This window comes from Aphelocoma coerulescens, chromosome 7 (assembly GCF_041296385.1).
Source record: "Aphelocoma coerulescens isolate FSJ_1873_10779 chromosome 7, UR_Acoe_1.0, whole genome shotgun sequence".
Taxonomy (NCBI): domain Eukaryota; kingdom Metazoa; phylum Chordata; class Aves; order Passeriformes; family Corvidae; genus Aphelocoma; species Aphelocoma coerulescens.
Window position 1 is genome coordinate 22,186,286 of NC_091021.1, and position 13,303 is coordinate 22,199,588.

A 13,303-nucleotide genomic window follows, 5' to 3' on the forward strand; every position below is an offset into this window, starting at 1 on the left:
TTTGTAACATGATTGGGTTGGCCCCAAAAGCCAGCCATATCCTGGGCTGCATCTAAAGCATCATGGGCTGTAGATCAAGGGAGGTGATTCTGCCCCTCTAACCTGCTCTGGTGAGACCCCACCTGGAGCACAGCATACAGCTCTTGGGTCCCCAACATAAGAAGGACATGGAAGTGTGGGAGCAAGTCCACAGGAGGCCATGAAAATGAGCAGGGCTCTAGAACACCTCTCCTGTGAAGACAGGCTGAGAGAATTGGGAATTTTCAGCCTGGAGAAGACAAGGGTCTGGGCAGACCTTATTGCACCTTCCAGTACCTGAAGGGAACCAACAAGAAAGATGGAGAGTGACTTTTTCAAGGGCATGTGATAATAGGATGAAGGAGGATGAGTTCAAACTGAAGGAAGGTAGGTTTAGGTCATATATTAGGAAGGAATTCTTTATTCAGAGGGTGACGAGTCACTGAAAGAGGTTGCCCAGAGCAGCTGTGGATGCCCCATCCCTGGAAGTGTTCAAGGCCAGGTTGGACTGGGCTCTGAGTAACCTGGCCTAGCAGAAGATGTCCCTGTCCATGGAAGAGGGGTTGAAACTGGATGATTTTTAAGGTCCCTTCCAACCCAAAGCATTCTATGCCTCTATGGCTCTGTGAAACACAGGACAGAAAAACTATCGTGCAATTAGAGAAAGTCACTGACCTCTGGAGATACAAAGTCTTTTCTTCAGGGTAACTTCTTTGGTTAAGGGAGTTATCCATTGGCCAGTTTGTCCAGCAAAGCAAACAACTTTTAGAAAAATATATTCATATATTTCAATACAAATATTAACAATAATTTAAGCAAACACATAATTGGCAGGCGTTATACACAAACTTGGTTAACTTATTTCACTGAAAATATATTTCCTAACAAATAACATTTTTATTAAAAAAAAAAATGAAGTTTTTCCTATTATTAACACTTTTCCACTTCACATTTTTTCTACATATGTTTAAAATTTTTATTTATTAAAGTCTTATCTTTTTACTGAAATACATGAATTTTCATAAAATGAAAATTAAAAATGTGAATTTCATATTGATAAAATATAAACTGGAAAGAAAAATGGGAAATAGGTCAATCTTGAACTCCATTGGATGGAAAGAGCTTTAAAACGTCAGAACATCAGATGCATTTTGACAGGTAAATGTAGTTAACCATATCAATAGTGAAAAGTTCACTCTACAGGCTTCTGAAAAGATTAGTAAACAAAAGAAACATTTCTCTTTTTTTAAGCCAAGCTTACCTTTTTTTGCATCCTGACTTAGTAGCTTTAAATGCTTGGAGATGGGCAAGCTGTAATCAGTTTGCATTTAAGATGTAGAGTGCACTGTGAGTCTGATAATAAATTATTTAAATGAAAATTACTTCCATTTCCAGGAGATCTTAGGAATCTGTGAATATAAGCCTACTCAGGAGCATTTTAAAGTCTCTATTTATTCACAGCAAAGGCTTTTAAAAACATTGAATAATAAGAGTCAAAAATGTTGATTCTCTGTCCTTCTATATTTATTATATTAATGGTTTACTAAGCAGTATAAAGGGAGGTATTTTCTTTGTAGAGCCCACTATAAAACATCAGAATAACTTCCTGAAGGCAATACACATTCACTATCAGACAGGGAATATTTCCCTTTAAAGATACTTCATTAATTTTCCAAGTAATTACCAAGCTTTTAGGAAAATATTCAAATAATCTCCAGGATTTGCACAGCCTTTTTAACAAGGATATCTGGATGACTCCTTACTTTTTAAATACATTTATTTTATTAATAGGAAATAGAGACTCACAGGAACATAACTGGCCTTTGGCTGCATTGGCTGCAGACTGCCAAGTACACTTCTGTCAAATCCAAGCCACATCCTAAAAGGCCAGGACAAAGCTGCAATGCAAGTGCGAGGATGCACAGCAGCACAGCCTCTCCCCCCACATTTCATGTTGTGAGCTCTGTTGGAAAATTTTAGGTATGAGGGCTGCATCTTCTTCACCCATGCCACACCACCTTTCTCCTTCTGAAGGCAGTGGCTATCCTAAGCAGTCTCCTGCTCTGTAGAGGCAGAAGAGCATTTGACACAAAGGCAGACCTCACAGTAAATACACGAGTTATATATAAAGGAATGAACTCAGCCTGTTTCTTGTCTTCATAACATTTCTTTTTCAGGAGAAGGACTGAGAGGAGCACTGTGCCTACAGTGTTGTTTTCTGATCTGCCATGCTATTCAGAAACAACAATTTCCCAACAAAATATTAGATGGCAAATGGGTGGTATAGATAAATTTACATTATCCCTTCTTCATTCTTAAAACCCAATAAAATATAGCAAGCTCGTTATGAGCTGGCAGAACATGTATGGCTGCAGAACTTCTGCTCAGGTGCTTCTGTGCTCAGAGGCCCAAGGGAGCTGGAATTAGAAAAGTCCCAGGCAATGAAAACATAAAATTCCACCAGGAGAACAATTTATGTCTTCTAGAGGACTGTTGTAATCAAAAGCACATGACTTGTTCATGCTCTTTACTGCGGAATAAATGTAATTCCTAAACAGTTTTGAATATATTACATACATTTACACGAACTCTGGGAAATCTTAGGGCTTTCTATTCACTGTATTATCACACATCTCATGACAGATATAATATTCTGCCTAAAATATACATTATTTGAACTACTGCCCTGTGGAGAAAGAGGCAGTCACAGGCTTCTTTATATTAAAACCCAACATTTGAGGTTTACACCTGAATACATGTTTTTATTTTTGTTTTCAAGGCTACAAGTGGTTAATTCTATGTTATTGATAACCAAGACCACTGAATGATTATTCATTATCTCTCAGAACTAGTCAAATAAAAATGTCCATTAATATAATCAGTAATTATATCCCACATCAATCACCAAGCGAACTATTCAACTTTTGTCCTTGTTCCACAAATTTTCTGGACATAATAGTCACCAAACAAAAATAGAATCTTTTTCTGAAAATCTCAGATAAATTATCCATAAATATTTGTTTAATTAACCAACCTTATCACTTGTCATGTCTCCAAGCAGACGTTAAGTATTTCCCTGACTCCTTTCCTAAGTTAATTAATATCTGGTTACACACCTTTTTTCCTGTGTGCCACAGCAACATGATTTTAATGTCACTTTCTTACCTGTGGTCAGGTACCAGTTCAGAGTAAATGACGTCCAGTCACAGGTCTTTATGGTCATCCAAATAAAGTTTCTCCAACCATGACCAAAAAACACTTTTTGTTCTTTCCTTAGCTCTCTTCCAGCTTCACTTGGATTAAAAATACTGTTGTATAAATACCTTGCAAGGCAAACAAAAAGGCCAGAAGCCCGATCTGGTTAATTACTTTCTGTCTGATGGGTTATTCACTTTCTCTGCTCAAAAGTGTTTAAATGTGTTTTCCAACCAGCAGTATGGGTATCTTATATGCTGATCTTTAAAGAGAATATCCTAAAATCTATTTTCAAGTCTAAGACAATCAGGGCTGGGTCGAGTTAGCTCAGGATATTTCCAACTCCTAGCCTTGGCAGCATCTCTTTGCCCTATTGAAGTGATAAAGGCAGAAAGACTTCATCGTTTCCCATAAATACATAGGTATTTTTATTGCTTCTAAAAGAATATGAAACCTTCTTTTTTAAGTAACTGGGAGAAGAAATGAGTGTTTCTAGTTCCAACACTTAGCCTAAGCAGCTACAGCAGCTCATGGGCTCAGAGAAACAGGAGGACAGGTGATGAGACAGTTCCTGTTCTTGAAATACAGCAGAGAGGACCCTCTGTTGGGCTGGTAATAGCAGAGTTCCCCCAGTGCCTTAATCACATTTCTTAAGTAGCATCACTGGTTTAAGCATACATAACTTGGGGTTCCTGCTAAAAGAGAAAGTTTTGTCCTCCACCAATTCTTTTTCTAGGTTGATTTCAACCTGAACTGTGAGTACATGAACACTTGTTCTGGCATACGGGAGTAGGCGGCACAGGAGCAAAACAAGAAGACAGAGATGGGAAAGGATAGATTTTTTGGAAACATACATAATTAGTGCCAGCTTCTAAAGCCATGATGTTAAAGTCAGCACCCCAAGACAGCGGTGCCCTGGAATCATCTCTCTTAGACCTACTAGGTAAGATGTCAACAAACTCAATAACCGAGATTTGTTTAGCTATCATGACAAAGTAATATTTATGTTGATTTATGAAGGACAAGGCACTTAAGTCCCGTTAGATAATTCCAAAATCTGATGGCCATGCAAAAAATCTAAAATTGTTTTGCCTTAATCCAAAGCTGGATATTATAAAGTGACTGTTCTAATGATCTGAGTGGAATCACTTATAGAATCATAATCATTAAGGTTGGAAAAAACTGCTAAGTTCATTGAGCCCAACCAACACTGAAACTGCTGTGTTTCAGTGTTAATACAGAGTCATAGATTTCTATCTTCTGATGCTTTATATGAGGGGTATCTTAGTCCACCGACTTTTTTTAGTGTCTTTCTGAAGGTCAACATGAGCTTTCATGTGGTCATATTTCCAAAGTTTTATTTTTCAATAAACATTAAAGAATTCGGCCAGGTATCTGAATAACATAAAATGGCACAGCTCTGATGAAATCAGCACATCCGTGGTCATTTATTCCAGAGAAGGATGCACTTTGTAAAAATATTCTTTAACTATCTTGTGACATTTAGGGATTTAATGTAGAAGGAAATAGATTTTCCATCATACTGGTGGCCACTGAAGAAAAAAAAGCATGAATAATGCTTATAATCCCTTCATATCCCTAACTGGTCACAGTTTTCAATTGATGTTATATTCTTGGATGTTTCAGCAATATCTGACACCACTGAATAACACTGAATTGTTCAGAAGTTATGCCAAGCTGATACAAAAATTCATTTATTTTCTTACCTGCCCATGTACATGAAGTTTCTTCTAGCAATTTTTACTCTTTTTTCCCCCATATTCTTTTCATGTATCCAGGGAATTATCATTTTGTCTGTTGTTATCCATTGTTTCTATGCTTCCTCTGTGTGAAATGCTATAATTGCACAGTTTCGATTTCACTTATTCAATTGCCCCATTTTGTGATCAAAGTTGAAGTCTATTCATCTTGCCTATATTTTAATCTAAAGCTAGCTAATATTTAACTCTACAGGTCAGGTAAAACTTTCCTGTTTAATGCTGTCTCACTGTGACAAAGTTCAGATGATAATTAGGGAATAGGCATTTATAAGGAGTGTCATATTTATATTCTACTTTGCTATTTGCCATAGTATTTTCATAGTGCTTGGCATGATTTAACTGGCAGCTCTGTGAACTCTTAGTTATCTAACTGAAATTGATCCATTTCTTTAAAAATAAAGCATGATCAATGTCACAGAATATAATTTTCATAGATGTAATGGTACTCTACCTAGCAATGTGTAACCATACCTCAGAAATAATTTCCAAGTTCTTGCCTATTTAAATACCAAATTATTTGTTTATTCAGAAATAAATTTTTAAAAAGGAGAAGAATTATTTTCTAGTTTGCTCTATGATAATGTGAATCAAGAACAAAAGCAGTACTAACATAAAGAGAAGAAATCTGGGTCATACATAAACATATGGCCACAAGTATCTGAAAAATTTAATTTATGTTCATCCAAGTAAATAGTAGAAATAATCTGGCTATCCCTTGCTGGTTTTTTTCTGTTGGCAGTTTACATAATGAAAATAATGACATGAAATCTAAACTGTACACATCCTACAAAGCCACACCCTTTTTCTTGCTGCCATTTCAGAGAATCACAGAACATGCTGATTTGGAAGGGACCCACAAGCATCATCGAGTCCAACTCCCTGCCCTGCACAGGGTCATTCCCAAGAGTCACACCATGTGCCTGAGAGCATTGTCCAAATGCTTCCTGAACTCTCTCAGGCTTGCTGCTGTGACAACTTCCTAGGGAGCCTGTTCCAGTGCCCAGGCACCCTCTGGGTGAAGAACCCGAGTCTCTTCCAAGCAAGGTATCAGAAACAGTGTAGCCAACAGGACTATGGCTGTCCCTCTGTACTCAGAACTGGTGAGGCCACACCTCAAATCCTGAGCCAGTTTTAGGCCCCTCTCTCCTAGAAAGACACTGAGATGCTGGAACTTGTCCAGAAGCTGGTGAAGTGACTGGAGCACAAGTCTCATGAGGTACAGCTGAGGGAGCTGGAGTTGTTTAGCCTGGAAAAAAAAATACAGGTTCGGGGGCTTCATTGCTCTCTGCAACTCCCTGAAAGGAGGTTGTAGCGAGGTGGGGGTCAGCCTTTTCTCCCAGGTAACCAAAGATAGGATGAGAGGAAATGGACACAAGTTGCTCCAGAAGAGGTTAAGGTTGGATATTGGGAAAAATCTCTTCACTGATGGGCTGTCAGGCATTGAAATTGGCTGCCCAGGGAAGTGTTGAGTCACCATCCCTGGAGTCATTTAAAGGACATGTGGTTGTAGCACTTGGGGACATGATTTAGTCATGAACTTGATAGGTTAACAGCTGGACTCTATGATCTTAAAGGTTTTTTCCAAACTAAATGATTCTATGACTTTAAAATTAATTTAAAATTAAAATTCTTCACATTTGCTATTTATTTATTCTTGTTTATTTCTAATGCCTTTGGTTGGTGACTGACTTGATTGGCAATAGCCTTGCTTTAAAGTGTATATCTTATGTACTTCATTCCAAAGTGCTAAATTATCACTGCTTGGTTTCTTTTCAGATTCCTGGGTACATGCCATTTAAGAATGTAAACACCCCGCAGACATGATGTAAACATGTAAGGATTTTAGTCAACACACTGTTTGGGATTCCTCTCACATTAGCAAGGACAGCACAGACAACTACCAGCTCCAGGTGTTTAGATCTTTTAAAATCTGTAACACATATGCAGGTAAACTGTTTCTCTTTAAATAAATATTTTCTATCAGAGCTTTCTTACTCAGACTTGCATAGCACATTTATTTCCCTGGGTCATTTTCCATTTTACAGCAAATAGACTATAGACAGAGCATAGCAATCTGACAGCAGCTTTTCCCTCCATCAATAGCATTTCTATTTAAAGACGAGGATTCAAAATCAGTATTGAAGATACATGCTCTCTCCTAAGGGGAGTCAGTGTACCTGTACATAATTCACCCCTTCTGTTAATTTAGTAAGGACAAGTTTAAAATTCAAGGAAGACCTGGCACTAAGTCTTTTCATTTAAAAGTCTTTTGCTCTGCAGATGTGAGTGCATATCTTCACTTAAAGCCAGCTTTACTCTCTGACTATATTACTTGTCTACAGGAATGCTGTTGGCACCACCACTGCTGGTTTAACCGGTATCCAAGGAGAGGGTCATCCCCACCATACCTTGAGAATACAAGGATCTTCCATGACACTGTTGAGCTTGAGTCATCAAAAATCTAACAAAAGTAGACGAAAAAAGAAGGATTCACATAAAGCTTCTGCCTCCATTGAGTTTGCTTGAACCCTAGATATTCCTGGAAGGCATTCTGGTATTGTTGCTATCAAACTTCTTTTGCCTCTCTTCTCTTTCCCATTTTCTTATTCTCCCACTTTGTCCTTGTGTTCTCTGTTAAAAAAAAAAAAAAAAACAGCTCAGTTAAACTGTTTAACAGGTATGGCCACATAGATAACAGTATTACCACAAATTAGTCAAGCGTGAGTTAGTATCAAAACCAGAAAGTGAAGGAAATTTTCTCTTCTTATGAGAAAGTAAATTTTCATCCAATGAAACTAAAGAAAGACTGTATGAATCCCAAAATGCTACCATCACACCTGGCTAATGCTATTACGCAGTTTGCTGCTGCTTCTCAGTGCGAGAATACAGAAACCTGCTACAGTTATTAAGTTGTGAAATGGAGACTTACCATAAAATACATATAAAGTGCAATTACTATCATAAAACATGCTGGAGTGCAATTTAATTTCTCTGACAAAAGTTCATATTCTGCTTCCTGACATTCTTGACTGATTGATTTAAACAATGCAGCCTTCACACTATTTTAAGAGATTAAGCTCAAACAAATAGCCTGGCAGAGCCATGATCCGTGACCTTCAGTACCTGCCATGGGCCTTCATGGATGATTTCTGATGAACACAGCCCAGAGTAAATACACTCTTGTAGATTGCTTGTTCCTGTGATCATAATTATAGGCACACTGTCTTTCAAGGATTAATTACAGTGTAACTTGCAGGTTTTTTGCTTTTATAATATAGTTAGCTTGGAAGAAAATACAAATATAATAGTGACATTGTGATCACAGGGACATTGAAGAGCCATGTGTTTCTATGTCCAAAAGTAGGCAGAATTTTCACAAAAAAATACTGTCCTTGAGGCAGATATCTGTATCTAATTATAAGGTTAAATGTTTGGGCTGTGAAGGTAGAGGATCACCCCTGCTCTTAATAACCTACTTATTTGTTTTAAGTATTTGTAAAAGAAAATATCACAATAGCAGCAAGTGGAACGGGTACCTAATTTATAAGAAAAAATTAGAATTAGGCATTTTAATGAGCCTCTTACTGGATTCTTTCACTGTTTCCTCCATCTCATATTAAAGAAATAGAATTCCCTTGGAAATTCTAATTTTAAAGATAGAAATAGTATTCAAATTGATTTTGCTTCCTTTGCTCAACACTTAAGAGGTATCTAAACTCAGCTACCAAGATCCTGTACAAAACTGTCTGGTGCTTTACCTTTAAAGGGCAAAGTTTTAGAAACTGGTCTAACAGATATCAGAAAAACTCACTTTTTGTAAACTTAGCTGCCTAATTACAGCTGTAGATTAAAAGAAAACGGTTTTGGTATCTTTTTATTAACTTGGGTATGCATAAACCAGTTAATTTCTAATCCCATAGAACCTTTTCACCAGAGGATCAGGAAACAACTGGTCCCCTTTATGACTCTAATTCTGTACTACATGGCAGTACTGACTTCAGTGGAATAACTTAATTCACAGAACTCTCTGGAGAAAAACAGTATAATTAGATCCCTTAAAATTATTAGAAATGGGAGAGTAATACGAGCCTTAAAGTAGCTGTTTTTCTATATTGAAATGTTTTAGTAGCAGTAGGTTGCAGGGAAGTCTATTGTCATGTGCTGCCTGTTTTTGGCATTATTCTGCTTAAATGCATACTTGCTGGGGATTTTGTTACTAGGGAAGTATAAGTTACTAATATATATATAAAAAACAGGATAGCGTTTAATAAAAAGAATGAGAAAAATTTGATATCAAGAAAATCATGTAAGTACCTCCCATCTAAAAATAAACACAGACTGCAAAATGTTTCATGAACACAAGCTGGAAAAGTGCCTATTAGAATCTGACTGATGCATCAACCTGTGGGAAGAGGGGGAGAGGAGGGATACTTGTCTGTGAAAAGCTGAGTTCTGGAGACATTTATAGTAGCTTAGGATCCCCTGAAAAAAAGTACATCTTTCCTCTTCTTTTATAAAAATCCAAGCCCTATAATTTCCTTTTGTTTTACTGAATCACTCTTGAAGTAATTTGCCTAACAGAAACAAAGGAAAAAAAAAATCATCTTTAAAGATTGAATCCCTTGCTACCTTTCAGAAATTTCTTACTATTGAAGAATATCCTAAATATTTATATCTGAATCTCAGATATCCAATCAAACACTGGAAATATAGCAACAATACAGAGACATTATATAGCACAGAGAGCAAAACTAAGGTAAAATGAATTGGCTAGTAGTTGTAAAAGACAGCAGATGCTAAAAACGTCTTGTAATCACTAAACACACAAGTTATTGACAATTTATTTATCCAGAAATATTAAAAGTTTTAAAACTAAATAAGGTGTAAAATACAATTATTGACATAATTGATTACATATAATGCTAGACATTTTTAATTCTATATATTTTTAGGCAAAAATAATTATTATTTTCCCCCTTAATCTAACTTCCTTTCATGTTCTCAAATAAGCTAATTTGGCTTGAACGAGATGTGCTGTTAAGCAGTGATTGTCACGTATCACTATAATGTTGCCATCCTTCCTGAGGTATTTTCACACAGGAAAAGCAGATGGCATTATAGCCAGGGTTCCACTACCATATTATCATATGCCATGATCTGTCTCAAGTGTGAACTATTTTGGAAGGATTTCAATGCTCTATAGATTCTTAGATTCATAAATTGATAAAGTGTTCCAAGACCCAGAGCTGTTCACGTCCTTGTGGGTTAAAAATACATGCAATATTTTTGGCTTATCAGGTATGTTCTACCTGCTGATACCTACTGGCTTGTCTGAAATTCACCCATGAATGTGTGTGTGTTCAAGCAGCAGGAGATGTAATTCTATTGATATAAAACAGAATATTGATAATTTATTTTCCTTTTTCACTTTCAGGAATTCTTTCTGGCAGTAAAATATTCACTTAGAAGATCAACAGGAAAGATTAAAACATATGAAACAGAGTCCTGAGGTTATTCATACCTAAAGTAAATTACACAAATGGGACACCCATCCTGGAATCTTCTGGGTGACAAAACATGGATCACAAGTTAGTTTTTGAGAACTGAGATTAATAAATTGTTCTCTTATGACTATTTAGTTTTTTGAACATGACTATTCCAATCCAAATTATTCTGACGTGCACACTTTGGCTCTTGCTTGTCCACACACCCATCTCCTTTGAGCGCTGGCTGGTGCACCCGCCTTCACTACTTCTCATGGAAACTGAACTAGAACTAAGTTAGTTTATGATCCTTTTTCAGAATTCATCAAGAGCATCACGTATTTTTTTAACTCTAAGATGGAGAAGGCTGAGTAAAGCTATAGAAAGCAGACAGTTTTCAATTATTCCAGGTAATAAGATCTGCCTAACACTTGTCATCTGCACGGTGATTCTAGTACTCACTATCAGATTACATTTCATTTACTAACATTTAAACAAAATTAAATCAAACCCCTTGTGTCTTTACCTCTACAGCAGTTATTCAAATTACCCTGCTCACTTGACTACTGAAAAGGCAAACATGTCAGTGCTGAGGATAGAGAGACACAATAGAGGGAAATCTGGTAACCAAGCAATGTAGTCATGAGCTTCCATCTGTGAGAAGGATCAGCAAAGTTCCTGTGCTATGCCAGCACAAGGGAGAAGTGGAAGAAATAAATGTCTTATCCCTGAACGTAAAAAAAGAATTATAGAACTGGAAGTATTTTATGGTAGATTAACAAATATTACTAAAAGACATCTAACTCTCATGAGAGAAAAGCAGTACTAATGCAAAGGAACTGTGAGAGTTATGAGAAATGTCGCTTTTGTCTAGATAGTTAAGAAAGAAGAATAAAGGGTACAAGTAAGTACTCTGGATTTATATTTAATGTTTAGTCTGAAAAGGTTTCAGGTATCACCAACAAGTATCCCGCTAGCATACATGTGTATGACAGCCTTTTAAAATGTAAATCAATTATGTATCACTTATGGAACATCTCAAGCCTGGGGAATGCTATTCATACCATTGATGATTTCAGCTAATGGTAGAAATGGAACCATGGACTTCAGGGAGCCATATGAGGTCAGCACATAGATATTAGAGAGAGAAAGAAGTGGCATAATTAAAACCTCATCTGCACATTCTGAATAACCAGAAACCAAATCTCAGTATATCTGAAAATATCAAACATACCATCATGGAATCATATGACAATACAGTTGTGAACAACCTCAGAAGGTTCAATTTCCTGCCCAAAACAGTGTCAGGGAAACTGTGAGACCTGGTGGTTTAGGAGTTTATACAGCTCAGTCTTGAGAATGTCCAAGGAAGGGGAATGCATGGCTTCTTTGGGCAATCATCATGAGTATGTGAGATTAGAAGAGAAAGGACTATTGAAGCACTAAATGGGATTAGATTTTTGTCCTAAACTGAAGATGTATTTAGTACCCCTTAGCCTCAAAGGATGTATAGCCCTAGACTGGGATACTTTACAAGGTCTGAAAACTGATATTCACTTTCAGGTGAACCATAGCAGTCTTGACTTTTCAGGTGCCAGTACAATGAAATCACTATTTGAGATTATCACAAATTCTCCCTCAGAACAGTCCTCTGATTTGGAATGTTCACTTCCCATAATATCAGTATTTCCTGGGGATAAAAATAATCTTTTCCTGAGAAAAACTAAAAATGCCTTTAGGAAATATTTTCTCTCAATATTCAATATGACTTCATGAATTTATTTTTTTCATGATGAATTGGAATAAAAACAAGGCCTATGTTTTCAGCAGTACAGTTCTGTGTCTGAATCTGCCCATGGATCTGTCAGGATGTGGAAGTCTGGAGGCAAGTTTGGATAGGAAGTCATCTGAATTGTGCATTATTGTCCTAACCTGACACAAAAACATGGTGGTTTTTAAAATCCTGGCTGTGCTTTCTTTCCCGCTATTGACACAGCATATGAGGAAAACGAGTAAATTAATATCTAGCTCTAATCACATAAAAATTAATGTCTGTCTATATCGATTTTTTTTCAACAATTGTGAAACCAGACTTTCAAAATCACCTGTGATCACCTGATTAACTGAGCTAAAGGACAGTTTCTGAGTGATTGCTTCAGGTGCTACAGCATGTACAGAGGAACTCCTCTTTCAAAAAACATATCTGGATAGTTTGGCTATTACACTGTGAAAATAAGTATAAAGAGTAAAAATAGTTAAAATTATCATAATCATCAACAGAATTAATGTCTCTACTGTGATACATCTATCTTAAATAACTTAAAAAAGAACAATAAAAAGAAAAATAAAAAATAAATGAATGTGTAATAATGAGATAATCTTGCTCTTTCTGAATATATATTTTAGTATAGCGGTACTCTTATTACTCTTTACCAGCAGAAAAGTTGACTTTCATCTGAAATTATTATTCTGCTGATGAATAAATTGAACTGGATGAAAGACAAGAGCTAGAAAAACTAGACTGAAAATATACATCTGACTTGTATTGCAATCAAATAGACATAATGGCAGAGATGGGAAATACAGGAGAGGTTATTTAAATAAATTCTGTGTTAGGCAGCAGAAGACTTTCACAAAACAACATACGTCATCAATTATCTCTCTCTCTCATCACAGATCATGAGCAAAACGCTCACTTGCCAAAGAACTGCCATTCATATTGGCTTCAGCAGGGTTATTAAATACAGTATTTAGCACTGATGAAAAATCTCCCAACTCAATTGCAGCTGTATCAATACAACTCTGGAGACGTTAGCTCCAGACAGG